Source organism: Diorhabda sublineata, chromosome 1, assembly GCF_026230105.1.
Source record: "Diorhabda sublineata isolate icDioSubl1.1 chromosome 1, icDioSubl1.1, whole genome shotgun sequence".
NCBI classification, from domain to species: Eukaryota; Metazoa; Arthropoda; class Insecta; order Coleoptera; family Chrysomelidae; genus Diorhabda; species Diorhabda sublineata.
The window spans coordinates 25,466,433-25,481,084 of record NC_079474.1 but is presented as its reverse complement, the minus strand read 5'-3'; the positions used below and the strand labels follow the sequence as shown (position 1 = coordinate 25,481,084).

General features: G+C 31.9%; 1 protein-coding gene across 2 annotated transcripts in view; it reads right to left on the bottom strand.

Annotated features, from left to right (window-relative positions):
- The window catches only part of LOC130448965 (CUGBP Elav-like family member 4), a 1,535,225-nt gene that overhangs the window by 1,209,103 nt on the left and 311,470 nt on the right, over nucleotides 1-14,652 (bottom strand). Inside the window, exon 1 of one of the 2 annotated variants that reach the window (XM_056786830.1) lies at nucleotides 12,532-12,662. The exons of the other annotated variant lie outside the window; for it this stretch is intronic. The gene's annotated coding sequence lies outside the window, so the exon portion shown is untranslated. Of the gene's footprint in view, nucleotides 1-12,531; nucleotides 12,663-14,652 lie in introns of those variants that run through there. 2 annotated transcript variants of the gene reach the window in all.

Genomic DNA, 14,652 nt, shown 5'->3' with positions numbered 1-14,652 from the left:
ACACATGAGTTCAAACAAAAACGTTTTAAACATTCAAAACATCGAACAAATGGGTCAACCGCCGTAAAATCCTTGTTTAGCACTGAATGATTTCTTCTTGTTTCCTTAGATCAAAAATAAACTGAGAGGTTAAAGTTTGTCTACACCTAAAGAAGCGATTGATGCGTTCAAGTCACGTTTTTAAAGGTACCTCAATCGCAATGGAAACAATCCTTGTAATAAGTAATTCATATATAAAAGACAAAGGAGAACTCCAAATTCAAGGTAATGGAGTTCATTTATAGTTTCCAATTTTAACACAATCAGGTCTAGTGTTCAAATAAGACAGAACAAATTTAAGTGAAACCAAATAGATCAAGGCTTTTAGCTACTTTTGATTATTAACACTGTCTAAAGGTTACTGAACATCATTGACATATTTTCTTTCTTGTTGACGTTAAGATTTATTATCACTCAGAATCATTGTTACAAGTGCTCTATATCAAATGATATAGAGAATGAAATATTAGCTCTCATTCCAATTTCCCCTACTTGTTATAACGAATTGTGAAAGTATAACTGAACGTATATCGTCAGCAATATGTATATGCTACTGAAATAAACTATGAAAATTAACTTAAAAGTTTTTATTCGTTCGGTAAGTTCTTTGAATATGCTGAAGGATAATTTGATCGAGTACAATAATGTTAAGAGACATTTTCAATTGTGTACAAGATAAATAAAGCATTGGAACCTGTTGAGAAGAACAAATATGAGATTAAATTCAAACAACCCCATAACTTGATTCAACGCATCCAATAGTAATAGTGCCGAAACCCATTTGTATTCACTTTACCGAACACTTCACCGAACTCGTGTTCGATTTCCACAAATTATTCAATGAATTTTCAAAACCGGATTTTCGCAGAGAATTTGTGAAATGAAAGGGTTTACACGTGTTCAACTAACTATTTTCTCTAGTACGTTTGCCAGTTGAAATAAGCATGAACGGAAACCCAATTGCAATTGGATGTTTTCCATTGTCAGTTTCCTTTATTATACATCTTAAATATTCAACCAAATGTTTGTATCGCCTTACTCAACTAAAATATTCACTCCCAAAGGGTTTTATTCAAAGCTTCAAAAAATCCGAAGCATATCTATCTTAACCTAGGGTGCTAAATTGCTATTGTAGCTTCAAACTTTTTTCATTCATCATTAAAGCGCCTATACATACTGCTTGTCAAACATTGCAAGATGTGTCTAGTAATATATAACTTTCAAAATGCTTTCATTTTATATACAACGGAAATTAAATCGTGGAATGTTTTACAATTTGTTGAAGAAGCAACTCAGTTCCAAATTAAAAAAAACATTATTGAGTGTCCACAAATGACGCTGTTGAAGTGGTCATATTATAACATAAAGCAGGGAAACGATGAAAAAATCATCCCTACAAGATGATAATGATTCCAAAAAATGAGCCAAGAAGATTCGGATAGACATTCCCAGTTTCCCGAAAAATAATAACAAAAGTTCACATCCCGACCCATTGGGTGGTTATAGAGTATCCTCTGCTTGTTTCGGGTTAGCAAATCGTTGATAATCAACGAAGGAAATATTGAATTGGTTGTAGAAAAACAAGATTTGTTGGGACTAAGTTTATCTCTATAATTCGATTTGTTTTAGTAACATGACCCGTCAATCAAGGACGTTAGCTCGGGGGCGGATTATTTTGGTAATAGAAGGTGGTAATGATCTACCGTCGATGTGTGATCCTACTGAAGAATGCGTGAGTGTTTTACTAGAGGATCAACCATCTCCGATCCGTGCGTTGGAACTATCCCGAATACCTTAACATAACGCCATTTTGACCATACAAAAGGTTAACATTTCCATGTATTCCTGTGATATTTTGAAATAGTCTCAAAATAGCGACTAATCTAGTCATACAACTATGACTTTAATTGATGAGTTATTTTTTCTTAATACATATTATTCGAACTTTTCTTTTGATTTCCTTATTTCAATATAAGCTTTTTTGAATGTTTTAACTCCTTTATTTTCTATAATATCCTTATATATGCTTTACAAATGAATGGTATGCTTTATATAGGAGGGAAATCTTCCTTTTTTTTGTAACCTGTAATTTGATGGTAAGTTAGGAATATAACTGAAGAAGAGTAGTTCATTTGTACACAATTATCACAATATTTTGACATTTGAAATCAGTACATTTTTTTCTATTTCGCTAAATTATTATTTTTTTTTAACTGGGCGTTTACTTCTTTTTTTACTAATAATATTGCCCACGAAATCAAATTTTTAATTTAGAGCTCATTATTTCACTCAATAGAATAGTAAACAAATTAATAAATAACCGAAAAAACTCAAAATTTGATTTTATATTCCTATTCTCTCCAAATAATAATATTTTGTATAGAATTAGTGTTTATTGACACTATAATTCACTTCTTTGATGATCAACTTGGTCTGTAATAACAAATTTTGTAGTTAAAGTTCATTATGTTTCTCCGTTGAATAGTATAAATATATTTTGAATTTCGTCTATAAATTCAGACAATTACTGAATAGGAGTAATTCATTTGTTTCCCTATTTGGAATGAGATCTTCCTTCTCTGTACCTTATAATCTGAAAATAAACCTAGACAACAACTGTAAAGTAGTTCAATAGTACCAATATTTTTTGTGAACTGAGACAATTACTAAAGCAGAGTCGTTTATCTGTACCATTATTTCGAAGTAGAATTTCCTTTTTTTGTTTCCTGTAATCTAATGATATTATTGAAGGAAAGTAGTTGATTTGTACCCCTATTTAGAAACAGATTTCCCTTTTTTTGTATTCTGCGATGTAATGATATATACTGAGACGATTAATGAAGGAAAGTGGCTCATTTGTACTGGTTGACTTCGGATTTATTGTTTACAACAAAAGAACGATTATGTTCAATGGTAAAGTTAACAGCCAACTAATAAGACTACAGTGCTTTTAACCTCATCAAATTGACCAAAGCTGGCTTATAATATATAGGCTTTGCAGACCTAACCATCAAGGGCAAATTTGAAGCTATCCTGTGCGATATTTTCCGTGTATAAATACTAGTAGAATGATCCAAATCTATAGGAATGAATCTAAACTCCACATAATATGGAAAAAAGTTACCTAGAGGGAAAAGATGTCAACTAATTTGGAATTATTCTAGATAGCACACACATATCAAAATTCGAATAAATACGTCGCTCTACTCGTTTTCTTTGTAGCGGCTCGGCCAGTAAGCTACGTCATCAGCGCCGATCGCCTAACTAGAATTATTTTCACATAGAACGTATTATTATATCAGCCTTTACTGTTGTATGTTTCTTGTAATGTCTGCTCAAAATATTCGATATAAATATTGTATTTTGCCAAAATGTACAAAGACGACAATAACCACACCGAATAAAGTATTCATTAGTGTACTGAATTAGAGAAAATACGGAAATAGTGGTGTAATACAATGAAGAGGGGAAAAAATGTACGGAGTAAATTCGAGTATATGTAATCGATTTTGTTTTGAAGATAATTTGGAGATAAGTTAATTTCTAATTAATTGAGGTACATATTTTGAGTTATATTAGCACACGTGCTAAGTTAAATTGGTGAATAGCTAAATTTGAATTTCTTGTAATAAAAATTAATTTGAAGTAATGAAAGGCTACTTTTTCAGATTATTAAAAAAAACAAAACATAGAGTAATAAAATAGGACTAGTTGACGAATCATTATGAAACTTTGTACACATATTCTGGGAGGTACTAGGAGTAACATAGTATTTTTGGAAAAAATATTTTTTACAAAAAAATTTGTCAACAAATATCAACATTTTGCTTCTTCAATATTTATTTAATCTATACATCCAATTCAATTGACTATAGTTTCAGCTGTTTGGAATTTTTAAGGTTAGATACCATTGTTATTTTCAATTGTCACTGAAAGCGTATGTCTAAAAAATGCCTCGGAAGCGTAAATCTACATTATCTAAAAATTCGTCACGGGCCCGTGCAAGTTTTGTTGCACGAAATCAAGAATCTTCGGCTCTCTCAAAGCTGAGAAGACAACAGCAAGCAAGGCGACAAAGTGATTTGAGAGCTGCTGAAATACCTCTTCAGATCCAACGTTGTTTAGAAAGACATGCGCAGATACCACACGATAATTTATAATATAGACAACAAAAATATTCTAGATTAATATTCAGCAATATCTTTTTAATTGTTAGAATTCAAAACTATTTATTTTTGTTACAGGAAAATGAATTTTAATATTTGTTTTTTTATTTCAATAAAGCATGTTTTGAAACCTTGTATGTTAATTTTTAGAAATCCCCGCGGGTAAAAGCTAGTAAAAAATATATAAGTATTACTAAATGTTATGTAAATAGTAAATCAGTATTTTCTAATAATATAGAAATATGCAGTGAATAGTTTAAAATAATCCATTGCATTTGGGTTTACTGTGAAAAAACCTCCGCAATAACAAGATGTTTTTTCTTCCTTTGTCCATGATCCGAGTATCTACTAGACGATTCGCGCCAAGAATACTCTCAACCAGTGATAAAGTGAAGTTTTACAATGGCTTTCTTGGTACGCTTCAAACGATCACTTCCTTGAAATGTGAGCCACAATGGGCAAACACCTTGACCTGTAATAAGTTTGTATATTCCATTACATGCATCACATTTCATATGGCTCCAAGAATATCTTGTAAAAATATCAATATTAAAAGCTCCTGTGTTTCTAAACGTATGGGGATCGTAACAGTAGCTCATTAACTGAGTTTCCAGAGATTTTCGTACCACAGCTATGATTTCGTTACAAATTGAAGTAATGCGAACCTCATATTCCGGTGTGATTCGGTCTTTTACAGCGCACCACGATGTCAGGTCTGCTATTCGTCAACTGTCTATCGGTGATTCGTCGTAGAGTCTAAAATTGTCATTTTCGAGCATCCTCTGTGGCTGGTACTTGTAATATGGTGTAAAAAAGAGGAGACAGATTAATGTTGCACACTTGATTATGCCGGTGACACACTACAATTGTCGGATTGAGTATTCGGATCATCATTTTCTTGTAGTTAATCGTATTAATAACTTGATCATAACAATTGTTTAAGATTCTCGGTGTCTAATACTACAAAGTTGTCTGATTGACCATGAATAAATCCTTGCTCTATTTTTATCAACAAATTAACAGTTCAACACGCAACGTCGTTAAAATATCGACTAGTCATTCTAGCTAGTATCATTTTATGAAACAGACCGGCGGCTATTATTCACCATCAGCGCTGATGACTGACCTATTTAGAACCAATAAAATATATCTAAACTTCTTAAGTTTGTTAATACTAATCCTATCGACTTGAAAGAAACAACATTATTCTTTGAAATTTTGTATATTTCCCAAACCCTTTCAAGAACTGCTTCAGGGGGTCACAACAGTAAGAAAGTCAGTCATGTTGACGTAGAAAGCAAACCAACCCATATTTGATGAGAGGGGTCTAGTGAGAAGTAGAGAGAGAGAACTCAGGAGAATCGGTTAGCAAATAGCCATCTCCTAGAACTCCCAATAGATAACCTAAAACAAAAAGTAATTTCCACAAGTACGTCCAAATATTGGTGGACAAAAAATGAATGAGAATAAATTTCAAACGGAAAGCATATCATGACGTGTTATATCTCTCAAAACCTCAATAGGAAAGGGATTAGATATGTACGAGTCAAGGAATGAATATTCTGAATCGATAGAAACACACCTCAGTACCGTCCAGTCGGGATTATCAGTAGTTAGGAGGTGCACTACAAATCCTATCTATTAGTCTATCTGACAGTCAAGGAGCCATAAGGAGCAATTAACTGTCAAATAACGAAGTCGAAGTTGATTGTGAAATATCTAGAAACTCGAAAACAACTAGACAACAAACATTATTGGTTCGACGAAAAAAAGGTTTAATGTTTTTTACCGGACCATAAATTTGAAGACTTTGCCCAGCACTCGAATAGGAGTCTATAATCGATCTTAAATATTTCCTGTTTTCCATTTCGCCATAATATTCATAACATTATTCTAGTAGAGTTATCATTTTACAGAAAACGTCTAATGACATTGAGGTGCCATGAGGAGAAGACTTATTTCAAAATTTTCTGTTCTATTTGATATGTTGGAATCGGTTCTAATTTCAACTGTATCTATTCAATCTAAACGATTCACACTGTATATATTCAATTTGAATTGATTCCACAGCATACAATTTCCGATAAAAGAGGCGATCGAAGGGTTTCAACAAGTTAATCATTATTTTTATTTATTTTAGCTACAGCATTTTTTTGGCGAGAGACAATGACATTCTTTATTATTGATAAAATTTAGTAACAAGTGCTTTGTAAGATTGAGATGACTTCACCATCTGGAAAGTGTCAGAATTCAACCAATTCCGGAAATTCCAAGTCATTTATAATAAAACTGGTGCGTAACATTCTATAAAAATTATAACTATTTCTATCATTGCCATTAGAATATTCAAACATTTTACTAAAAGTTAAAAACTTAAGTATATCAAGTTCAGTTATCAAGTTTTTTGACCTCGTTCTCCTATTAAATTCTGTATGCGCCTACCGACTTGAGCATAAACGTTCTCATCGACGTCTAAACGCCAGACACAGCGTCAGCGGTTGATACATCTCATACGCAAACGATGACGTCTCGTTCTGAACAGTAGTCAACAATTAATGTTAGCGTGTACTCGTGTGATATCAAATGGATATGAATTCGATACACTAGAAAACTAAGAGCAAAAAGGCACCGATTATTTATGAAGAGGAAGAAAGAAGGATGTTTTCAAGTTTAAAAGGCAACAATCAAGAACATCTCAAACATACCGTAGAACTTGTGCGGGAATATATAATAAAACTGCCATCAAAAAGGCATCCTAAGCCCATATCACCTGTCACTTTTATTGTATAATGCACAATAACATTGGACTTATTCAACTTATAATCCGTTTTCTTCTTTATCGAATTATCTGAGCTGTCTCCAGACACGACGCTTACGTTGCAATGATTCGAAATAACTGGAGAAGCGGCGTAAAGCGTTGAATGGCTCCTACGGTGTCCACACGCCATCGTCAGCGTCAGTCAAGATATCATAACAGTACATTTCTATAGTAAGCATCGTGACGCGGCATACGGCGTGACGCTGTACCCGGCCAACGGCGTTTATAGGAGATCATAGCCTTTGTAATTCAAAATATTGATAACTTGATATTCTTAAAGGCCCCCCTCCCCTCATTAAATACTCACTTGGAAACTAAGATAATCGTCAGGAACTTACCTGAAAGAAGAAAAATATCATTAACACTAAACCTTACTGAAAAGATTTGATGAATGAGCAGTAAAGAATCATTATTTATGATATGAGACTCAAAAGTGATGGTCCGGGAGCCAGGTGAACATTCGGTTAATTATTTCCTTTCGAAAGTTAATTGGTGAGATGCAACAGAAAGTAATGTAATAAAGCCTAGTGAACGTCAGCTGCGGCTCGGTGAGTGGGATAAGCGGCAGTAACATCCCACGCACGACAAAACAAAAAGAAATTCAGTCATTTCCTCCCAGCTGAAAATTTGTAAGCTGTGATATATAAAGAAAATCAGCGAGCAGTGTTCGATGAAAACCTGGTCAGCTAATGCAATAGATGCTTCCGCTCAACTCCTACGTAGTAACATATATTTATTCACATCTACATATAAGTTATCATTAATAAAATTTTTATTTGATACCAAATCACTGAAAATACATTTTTTTCATGTTCGAGGCGCCTAATCTAACCTAACCTAACTTATAATACACTATAGTACTTTTTTCATTTCCTCGAGATATTGGGATAGATATAGTTTCACAAATTTTTAGTTGGGTGGAAGTGAATAAATTTATTTTATTTTTTTTTACCTCATCCCATCTACCGAGACGTTCACTTTATTATACAACTTTCCGATACATTCTACTAATTATCTCTTAACTTGTTAGTGTAATTATGTTGCTGGCTCCTGGACTATTATATGTTATTTGAAAAAGAAATGAGCGGAGCGAATTGAACAAACAGAATAAAGAAAACAACAAAAATATCATACAATGTTTTTTGTATAGATACCCTATAGATAATAGTATAGGCGAATATTCCAATAATCACAAAACCATGTTAAGAATATTTTTATCAGTTGTAACAATGTTGAAAAGTGGCACTTATAATGGCAGTAGTCAAAAATATAGAGTTGCTTAAGCATCTAAATCAAAAATTATTTTCTCTCAGCTTGCCTGATAATCACTGAATGTTAGTGTGCATTGCTTTGGAGATATTTCTTGTTTGTAAAATATAAGGAATTTTTAAAAATCAACCCTACTGTAAGGCTTTTGTAACAGGGCATCAAAATGGAATAGTACAGTCATTGTTGTCCAAAACGGGGGCAACCTCGAATTTGACAAATTGAGCTGAATTGTTCTATAAATTTATGAACATCAAAAATGATGTTCAAAAAGTTAAATGTGAGTGAACGTACGTATCTTATTAATTCCCATGATAAAATTTGTGGGAAATGAAATTTTCTATACATTTTTTGAAGTAGAGAGCACAGAGTGTGAAGTAGTCAGGCATTAGTAAATCATCATTTATTTTTACCCAATTATTCATCAATTATCACTTGAATAAATATTTAATACATTGTATTTATATTTCTATTCTTTTTGCATCTAATAGTTATAAATTATTACTTAGCTTTGATATGCAATTAATGAATGATAATAATGTGAATCATTTGGGGTATTTCAAAAAAGTAATTTGATTTGGGAAAATCATAACAATTTATTAATGAATCCGATGTGACCGAAAGAGATTTCACGTGGTTTTCGCTAAATAGCAGTAACGCATTTTTATCAAAGACCGTCTCAGTACTTGTCAAAACAGCGTTTGCACAACTGAAAGATCATATTAGTTATTTACTGATACAAGATGTCTTTGCAAATAAAAATCATCAGGTCATTTCCCTGTTTCCTGGAGCGTATCCGCCAAAGCTCCACCCATTGCTTGCAAACATCCACTCGACGTACTGGTGGAGATCTGTATGGCGTGTTTTATGCCAACTTAAGCGTATGAAACAATCACTACAAACACTACAAAGGTGATAAGGAACGGCTTCTTGAGTTTTGCGAGTTTATTCAAAGCTGTATGGTAGAAAATGATGATGAAGATTTTTTATCTACTGTTTAGTGGAGAGGCAACTTTCTATTTGAGTGGGACAGTTAACCGTCATAATGTAAAAATGCAGTAAATCAAGCAACCACACCAAATTATAAGCGAGATTCTTCAAAAGCTGAAGTTTTTTATACAATTTCACAGAACAATATTTCCGGTCGCCGAGAACACCGTTACAGGAATATATCCCGTCTTCTCCTTGAGTACGGAGCAAATTCAAATTCATCAGCAAGGTGGTGACTGATGATTATTATGTGAGAGAATTTTCAATGGTAGAGATAATTCGGCTGTACTGGACTCAACAAATCAGCTTTACATAACTGTCCTCTAAGGTCATTGGACATTACTGAGTCCGATTTTTTCTGTAGAATTTTGTGAGAGATGTACCATCTCGTGCAGCAATATTGGTTGAACTGATTTCACCATTTCAGATATGCTAACTAAGGTGTGTCCACAAGCTTAATCATATTAAAGTTGAGAATATTCAAATGATAAATACATGCAGGTGGTAAAAGTGTTATTACCGACGCTAGGTTTTATTCTTGTAGTACCGAACACCGTTCCTGTATGTGTAACTAATATTTATGCGTTGACGAAATTCTGGCTACAAAGGTTGATTCTATTGGTTGTATGTATAGAAAGTAATCGAGCTACTGCATATTTTGGACCATAATACACTGCTAATAAAGTTCCATTTTAGTGTTGGCAAAGAAATACTGGTCATTCTTGAGGCAGGTGATACAAATCAGATAATTTGTTTAATATTTCTATTACTCTTTTTTAGTTTAGAAAGTCAGACTAAGATACGTATCACTTAACGCTTCACAATCTGCGGGTTATATCTCCAAAACAGTTTTACAAACTCTGTCCATCTTCTAAATACATAAGAAATTGATGCAACTTGTATTATAGGATATCATTCTTCAATACATATGTTTACTTATACTGGGTTGAAACAAATCATCTATCGAAAACTTCTAAATGGGATAAATTCAAATAGTACGGAAATCATATCCTTCACATAATCAATCCAACAGTCATTGAAAGAAGTTCATACTTTTCAAAACTTCATGAGAAATTATACAGTTTATAATTTAGTTCGATGTTTAGAAAATAACAGGAAATGTGGAAAATAATAGATTTGAATGTGTAATGTAATACAAAACTGCGAGTCATAATCATTATATTGATTATTACGGGTATATTTTATGGTGATCAAACCGCTTAAATGAGTCCTGTCTTCATTGTACTTCGACTGAAGTCCATTGAGATGAAAAAGGAAAAACTTAAATGGGAAAGAAAACTACAACATAATTCATAGTTGTACTAATCTTAATATGTTTAAAATTATTCCTTGTGATTTCTTCTGCATATATATTTAAATGCGTCAGCTGCATGATAGATAACTTATAAATGATTTCCACATATTCGTAGAAGTGGAAATCGTGTCTTTATCATTCCAGTGTAATTTTCTAAAGCGCATTTTATAACAACTACTCACGAATGCTGATATTAGAATATTACTATTGTTTTCTACTTGGGAAATCGGTTTTTATAAGAAACTATTTTTATTCGGATATAGAATACCCCACCACGGATGGGTTTCTTTTCTTTAGTAGGGTAACTATAGCTGTAGCGCTCATGGATGAAATTGGAAATACTATACGTTGAGAGAAAACTTCGCATTTGAAATGGTATCAGTTCAATGGGAACGACAGCGTGAACTGAAAAATCTTAAAATGCGAAATACATAGATCCGGAACGACCAACAAGGAGTTATCTAGAGAAAAAGTAGTAGCATAATCATGAATTTATATTTTAAGCTTAGTGTTTTGGCAACTCAATGTCCACTCTTTCAACTTGTAATTGAGTTAGGTGATATAGAAAAGATGATTTGTTGGTAGTATAATACCTAACATCTCGAAAATTTACAATGAAAGTTAGGGAAAAATTTCAAATATATTGAAAATATATACAATTTTTGGTCAGAATATGTTTCTAGCTAAACTATTGAAACATATTGATTGATAAGTGTTCAAAATAATGATAAAAAAACTAGCTTTGTAGCTAAATTTGGTTCACTTATCAAGAATAACTCAACGCTTTTCTGTACTATAAAAACAGCTGTGAGATATTTACTCGGACTAAACAGCAGGGCTCACTGCAGGGACTTCTTTAAAAGATTAAAAATTCTGACTCTTCCTTCCTTATTCATCTTTGAATTCGTTTGCCTAATCCGTAAGCAACCTTCTCCAATTTCAGAAAGGTCGTTGCACGGCTATCCACTTTACCTACCTACTTCACGTTCAGAATTAGTTAAAGGCTCAATATTTTACAATGCAAAAAATTTACAATCACTTGCAAATTGAAATCAAATCGATATAATCTTTTCCCGCATTTTGCAATAATTTGAGGGCATATTTACTGGAAAGTGCCTTCTACTCATTAAACGACTTCTAATAATAATATTTAATTCCGGGCATGCTGCATATTGGTAAAATTTTTGCTATGAACTTACATACTAATTATTACCTATTACTGTTAAATATACCTTTGTTACTCCTTGCGGTTTTATCTTTATTTAGTTATTTTTATGTTTGTTTTTTAGTTGTTACATATATTTGTCCACAATTTTTTGACAATAAAGCATTTCTCTCTCTCAATGTACGCTGTGATCCTATTAAAAAGTTTTATTTTCATTTCAAAAGTATTATTTGATATCAAGACATGTCTATTTATGACTTATACATATGGTTATTGAATTTGAATTGAAATAATTTCTACGTTCTTAAGGCTGTCTTTACAAGGAATATAATTTCTTGCCTCTTCCGTGAAATAAGAAACTCGTCAAAATATTATTAACAAAATTATTCAATACACTAATATCATTATTGGCATATTATGATATCTTTATATATTTTATCGCATAAATTTAATTTAGGTGAATAAACAATGTTTTTTTTAATCCTAGACACTTTGCATTGTATACAACTACACTCTTCGAAATGAATAGAACAGACACCTAAACACGTAAATAAATTGTATCGTATCAAATATTTCAAAACACATTAAAACGATTGCAAAAATGTATTTAAATTTCCAACCAGACTGAAACCGTCTTTGTTTATAATTCTATATGTCCATCGATAACAACATAAAATAAGTATAATTACCTATTGGACAAAAATATGAATAGTATGATCTAACCTTAAAAATCCGTATATGTATTATTTGATAATGTACAACATTTATTTACCTTGATTTATATTAATTTTATCCTCCCGACCACAGGCTCCTAGCCACTGCTTCACCAAGTGTTCATTTATTGAAAAACGTGTACGGTTTCTTTGGTATTTCGATTATTGTTTTTGTATGTAACCTCGGCACAACCCGGCATTATAATCTTATAATAGAAAGTACAATTTTTTAAACGGAAATAAAAAGTTAGGTCAACTCTACAATAGTCTTGAATACTAGTTTAGCCACTAAGCACAAAAAAGTATCCCAAACACATAAAAACCCCGATAAATATGTATAACTCTAACCTTATCTTAATGACAGAGAAAACATCGTAATTCCACTTTGATATCATGCGCGAGGCGTATCAAATTCAAGTCGACAATTCAGCATACCGGTTTTTTATTTAAAAAAATATATCATCACAAATCTGGCTTTAGAGTATATTTTTAATTAAACAATTTTGGGTATAAAAAAATTGGCTGATGATTTGCTCGATTACAAGTATCTGTAAAATGAATTGAAAGTTGCTAAGACGGCTGGTACGATCTTCCAAATCTAATTCTTAAGGAAAAATAACTCTAAGAAATATATACCATATCAAAAAGCAATAACTGATATTGAACAATTAAAAAATTCATTTGAAAAATTTATATGTTCAAAGTAGACAACGTCAATGAAGCCCGATGTTTCAAATTCATCTTAACATACAATGCAAATGAGGAAAATGAACCTTTTATTAAGAAATATGTCAATTATGATGCATCCAATCTACCACCCTGTGAATCAGAAGCAGCAACTTTTGCGGACTCAATATATTTCAAGTATATGCCGCAATGCCAATCTGAAATGTCCTACAACATTGAAACCAGATGATAATTGAGGGCTAATAGAGGAAGAAAAGTATACTTTTCAATGGCAAGATGGAAATATTCTGCCATCATCTATATATTCCGTTTTGTTAAAATTCAATGAATTAGACAATAATACTTCGGATGGAGAATTTTTAACATTAATTGAATTAAATGTATGAACATTTATGTGTAATATCACGTATTTATAATAATTTCTTTTCCAGTGAGCGAAGAAAAAGTAGAGGAGGACAATGTAATTTCGAGGGATATTGTAATAATTGTAATTAAACAATTGAGATTTTGTAACTGAAGAAAAATATATATGAAATTACCCGTATCATTATATTTATTATAAACACCTAACTTCACAAAATAGTTTACAAGATATTTTTTTTAGGAATTAGATTTGGAAGATCGTACCAGCCGTCTTAGCAACTTTCGATCCATTTTACAGATACTTGCAAATCATCTGGAATTTTTTTTATACTCGAAATTGTCTAATTAAAAATATACTCGAAAGCCAGATTTGAAAAGATACATTTTTTTTTAAATAAAAAATTTGCAATATGCAAAAAACAGTGGATATTGTTGCACCCGCATTAACCCTGCCAGAATTTGATTTTTCTACTTTAAATATATTGAATAACATATAGAAAAAGTTTCAGCCTTGTGAAAGTACCTTAGTCGAAGTGGCGACCAGCTCTTAGACTAAATTAGTGTATTTGTTACGTGTAACTGTTCCGAGATATTTTCTGAAAACACTCTGAGTAGTTTAGTTTCATACGACTGTTATCACTTATTTCAGCTAATTCGGAACGATATAGTATTTTGATTGTTTTTCTTTATATTTTGCACGTACATATATGAGCATCAAAATCCAAAACAAGAATTGATATAGGATAAACACATCATACGAATTGAAAATTTCTGTTTTATGTTGTTAACAGATGATGTCTACATAAGAAAACCATTGGAGGATTCTTCGATAGAATAAATCTATTGAAAAGCGTTTAACATTCGAGACGTGTACTTGATTTATACTGTAATGTATCATGAAATTATAATAACCGACAGCTAAAATTAGGAAAGATATGAAAATAATTTATATTAAACCAGCTTACTACATTAATAGCTCTTAAAATAATTTATTAATGTATATAGTGTATTACTTACAAGCCATTAACATTCAGTTGTGTACTTAAAGAGTGTTTTTTTTTAGTATAAGAATAAACAAAGTGAGAAAAAGAAAACGTAATGTAAACTGTTATTTTTATTTAAAGAGTACA